Source organism: Budorcas taxicolor, chromosome 3 (assembly GCF_023091745.1).
Source record: "Budorcas taxicolor isolate Tak-1 chromosome 3, Takin1.1, whole genome shotgun sequence".
NCBI lineage: Eukaryota > Metazoa > Chordata > Mammalia > Artiodactyla > Bovidae > Budorcas > Budorcas taxicolor.
Window position 1 is genome coordinate 105,831,135 of NC_068912.1, and position 5,445 is coordinate 105,836,579.

Here is a 5,445-nt window from a genome sequence, read left to right on the forward strand (position 1 = left end):
GATGACTTCAGCACTCCTTTCTGGGGAACTCTGGCTCCGCCCACAGGGCAGAGTCCTGACTGGGCTTCTCCACTTTCTGATGAGGAAACTGCCAGAGTCTCTGACAGGAGGCTTTACAACTGCACAGGTGTCCTCCACTCTCAGGAACCCAGGGAACAAACAGCACCAAAATCCAGAGTCTGGACAGTTTTACTCTCTAGGCTCTCAAGGACCACCTCCCATCCTTGCCTCCATCTGTCTCCTCAGCAAGCAGCTGAAGGCTCCAAGTATTTATTCCCAGTCACCGTGATGGGCAGAAAACATCAGTGTTAGTGAAAAGATCTAGGAAGTTCAATCACATGGTCAGAACTTACACCAATCAATGAAAATTTCTTCTACAATAGATACACGGAGATCATGGATAGACACAGCCCACATGGTCCGAAACACTGCTGGTGTCTAGAAGCATAAAGGAATTAATAAAACCCAATTCTTTATTTTAGGCAGTCCTACCTTTAAAGTAATTTGGAAATTACAAATTTGGAAAACTCAGCGGTGGCCACAAGACTGGAAAAGGTAAGTTTTCATTCTGATCCCAAAGAAAGGCAATGCCAAAGAATGTTCGAACTACCATACAATTGCACTCATTTCACAAGCTAGCGAAGTAATGCTCAAAATCCTTCAAACTAGGCATCAACAGTATGTGAACCAAGATCTTCCAGATGTACAAGCTGGACTTTGAAAAGGCAGAGAAACCAGAGATCAAATTGCCAACATCTGGTCTTGGGCTCAGACCTAGGTTGTGTTAAAATGGTGAAATGCACCAAGAAAGTTGGAATCGTGGGCAAATACACTACGCATTATGGTGCCTCCCTCAGGAAAACAGTGAAGAAAACTGAAATCAGCCAGCACGCCAAGAATACCTGCTCCTTGTGTGGCAAAACCAAGATGAAGAGACGAGCTGTGGGCATTTGGCACTGTGGTTCCTGCATGAAAACATTGCTGGTGGTGCCTGGACCTACACACCACTGTTGCTGTCACAGAAAAGTCTGCCATCAGAAGACTGAAGGAATTGAAGGACCAGTAGAAGCACCACCATTTGATAACGCTGCTAGCCTATAGTAAATGGGTTGATTTATGTAACAAAATTACTTTGCTTATTAATTTAAAAAAAAATTCTACAACATCCACTGGATCACAGAAAAAGCAAAGGAATTCCAGAAAAACTTCTGCTTCATTGACTATGCTAAAGCCTTTGACTGTGTAGAGCACAACAAACTGTGGAAAATTCTGAAAGAGATGGGACTACCAGAGCACTTTACCTGCCTCCTGAGAAACCTGTATGCAGGTCAAGAGGCAACAGTTAGAACCAGACATGGAAAAACGGACTGGGGCCCTGGTGGCTCAGAGGTTAAAGCATCTGCCTGCAATCTGGAAGACCTGGGTTCAATCCCTGGGTCGGGAAGATCCCCTGGAGACGGAAATGGCAACCCACTCCCGTATTCTTGCCTGGAGAATCCCATGGACGGAGGAGCCTGGTGGGCTACAGTCCATGGGGTTGCAAAGCATCGGACACGACTGAGCGACTTCACTTCACTTCAAAACTGGGAAAGGAGTATGTCAGGGCTGTATATTGTCACCCTGCTTATTTAACTTATGTGCAAAGTACATCATGCGAAATACCGGGCTGGATGAACCACAAGCTGAAATCAAGACTGCCAGGAGAAATATCAACAACTTCAGATATGCAGATTATACTACCTAATGGCAGAAAGTGAAGAGGAACTAAAGAGCCTCTTGATGAGGGTGAAAAAAGAGTGAAAAAGCTGGCTTAAAACTCGACATTCACAAAACTAAGATCATGGCATCCGGTCCCATCACTTCATGGCAAATAGATGGAGGGAAAGTAGAAACAGTGACAGAATTCATATTCTTGGGCTCCAAAAGCACGGCAAATGGTGACTGCAGCCATGAAATTTAAAGATGCTTCCTCTTTGGAAGAAAAGCTATGACCAACCTAGACAGCATATTAAAAAGCTGAGACATTACTTTTTCAACAAAGGTTCATATAGTCAGAGCTATGGTTTTTCCAGTAGTCATGTACAGATGTGAGAGTTGGACCATAAAGAAGGCTGAGCAATGAAGAATTGATGCTTTTGGACTGTGGTGGTGGAGAAGACTGTTGAGAGTCCCTTGGATATCAAATCAGTCAACTCTAAAGGAAATAAAACCTGAATATTCATTGGAAGGACTGAACTGAAGCTCCAATAATTTGGCCATCCAATGTGAAGACTGGACACATTGGAAAAGACCCTGATGCTGGGAAAGATAGAAGGCAGGAGAAGAAGGCGACAGAGGATGAGATGGTTGGATGGCATCATCCACTCAATGGACACCAGTTTGAGCACACTCCAAGAGATAGTGGAGGACAGGGAAGCCTGGAGTGCTGCAGAGAGCCAGTCAGACACGGCTTAGCAACTGAACAACACTTTTAAGGTGGTCTGCGATTTGTAATCAAAAGGATCTGGGTTTGAATACAGCTCCTTCACTTGTCGGCTGTGGCAAACCACGTAATCCCACCGATTCCGTTTCCTCCTCTGTAAATGGTGATGATAAACCTTTCTCCAAAGATGGACCGGTCTGGCCCAGCCCTCGCAGCCTTTGTGTGAGCCTGACTCAGAGGCTGGGAGCACACCGCGAGCCACAGATGACGCCGGGCTGGGCGGAGGCGGCGTTTCCTAGCTTGTCCGCTTTCCAGACCCAAGGGAGCCCTGGCTCACCCCTCTCACCTGCTCTAACCGCACGCCCTAGCCCTCCGGCTGCCGCGGACCGGTCACCGTGCAGGGACAAGATGCTCCCACGTAGCGCAGCCCTGGCCGATGCGCTTGCGCGACAAGCAGCCTCGGCGCGCGGTTCCCAGCGTCCTCCGGGGCAGCCAGCCCGCCTGCGGGCGCCTCAGGGGATGCTCTCCGGGATGCGATCCCATCACTCCGGTTTGCCTGCAGCCTGGGGCTAGAACCCAGCCTAAGGCAAGCCCGCTCTTGCGGAATGACACAGAGCCTGTCTTCTCGCTCGTCCGAAGACTACGGAATAGAACCAGCTCTCCTCTGCAGGGCATAGACTTGTGAACGTTTCCGCGGGGAGATTTGAAACCCTTGACAAAGGAAAACATCTGTATCTCTTTTTTGTAGAAACAACATTGGTATAAAATGACCATACCAAAAAAAAAAATAAATAAAAAAAAAATAAAATGACCATACCACTTTCATTTAATATGTACATAGGAAAGACTGGGCTTCTCTGGTGGCTCAGAGGTTAAAACGTCTGCCTCCAATGCGGGAGACCTGGGTTCGATCCCTGGGTCGGGAAGATCCCCTGGAGAAGGAAATGGCAACCCACTCCAGTATTCTTGGCTTGGAGAATCCCCTGGACGGAGGAGCCTGGTAGGCTACAGTCCACGGGGTCGCAAAGAGTCGGACACGACTGAGCGACTTCACCTCACCTTAGAAAAGACTGAAAGTGGAATGGAATCCAGTGTTTCATTAAAAGAGTCAGACACGAGTTAGTGGCTGAACAACAACGATTAAGTAGTTTTTTGTTCTAGTATTCAAGAAGGCCTTAACGTTAATTGCTTTCCTTAACGTTAATTTCTGAAATACCACAAAATATTTCTTACCTATAATTTCACCAAGTAAAATAACCATTGCTAATTTTCAGTGCACAGACTCACCTACACACACACATACACACACCATTTTTTTTTCATGTCTTTTATGTATTTTCTGGAGAAACGATTTTACTCTAATGCTATTTTATCTTCTACATCAATAGCTTACAAAAGCAACAATTTAGAAAACAGAATAAACCAATGTCATTGCTAGCTGTTATGAACTGAATGTCTGTCTCCCCAGCCAGCCCCACAAATTCATATGTTGAAACTCTAACCCCCAGAGTAGCTGTATTTGGAATAAGAAAGTACAGATCTTCCTAAGCTTATGATGGGGTTGCATCTGGATAAACCCATAGTACATTGAAAATACCATAAGTAAAAAATGCATTTAATACACCTCACCTAGCTTAGCTTCAGACCCCATGAATCTCAGCATGCCAGGCCTCCCAGTCCATCACCAACTCCCAGAGTTCACTCAGATTCACGTCCATCGAGTCAGTGATGCCATCCAGCCATCTCATCCTCTGTTGTTCCTTCTCCTCCTGCCCCCAATCCCTCCCAGCATCAGAGTCTTTTCCAATGAGTCAACTCTTCGCATGAGGTGGCCAAAGTACTGGAGTTTCAGCTTTAGCATCATTCCTTCCAAAGAAATCCCAGGGTTGATCTCCTTCAGATTGGACTGGTTGGATCTCCTTGCAGTCCACGGGACCCTCAAGAGTCTTCTTCAACACCACAGTTCAAAAGCATCAATTCTTCGGCACTCAGCTTCCTTCACAGTCCAACTCTCACATCCATACATGACCACTGGAAAAACCATAGCCTTGACTAGATGGACCTTTGTTGGCAAAGTAATATCTCTGCTTTTGAATATGCTATCTAGGTTGGTCATAACTTTTCTTCCAAGGAGTAAGCGTCTTTTAATTTCATGCAGTGATTTTGGAGCCCCAAAAAATAAAGTCTGCCACTATTTCCACTGTTTCCCCATCTGTTTGCCAGGAACTGATGGGACCAGATGCCATGATCTTTGTTTTCTGAATGTTGAGCTTTAAGCCAACTTTTTCACTCTCCTCTTTCACTGTCATCAAGAGGCTTTTTAGTTCCTCCTCACCTTCTGCCATAAGGGTGGTGTCATCTGCATATCTGAGGTTATTGATATTTCTCCTGGCAACCTTGATTCCAGCTTGTGCTTCTTCCAGCCCAGCATTTCTCATGATGTACTCTGCATAGAAGTTAAATAAGCAGGGTGACAATATACAGCCTTGACATACTCCTTTTCCTATTTGGAACCAGTCTGTTGTTCCATGTCCTTCAGTTCAGTTCAGTCGCTCAGTCAGGTCCGAATCTTTGTGACCCCATGAATTGCAGCACACCAGGCCTCCCTGTCCATCACCATCTCCCGGAGTTCACTCAGACTCACATCCATCGAGTCAGTGATGCCATCCCGCCATCTCATCCTGGGTTGTCCCCTTCTCCTCCCGCCCTCAATCTCTCCCAGCATCAAAGTCTTTTCCAATGAGTCAACTCTTCGCATGAGGTGGCCAAAGTACTGGAGCTTCAGCTTTAGCATCATTCCTTCCAAAGAAATCCCAGGGTTGATCTCCTTCAGAATGGACTGGTTGGATCTCCTTGCAGTCCACGGGACCCTCAAGAGTCTTCTCCAACACCACAGTTCAAACGCATCAATTCTTTGGCACTCAGCCTCCTTCACAGTCCAACTCTCACATCCATACATGACCACAGGAAAAACCATAGCCTTGACTAGACGCACCTTAGTCGGCAAAGTAATGTCTCTGCTT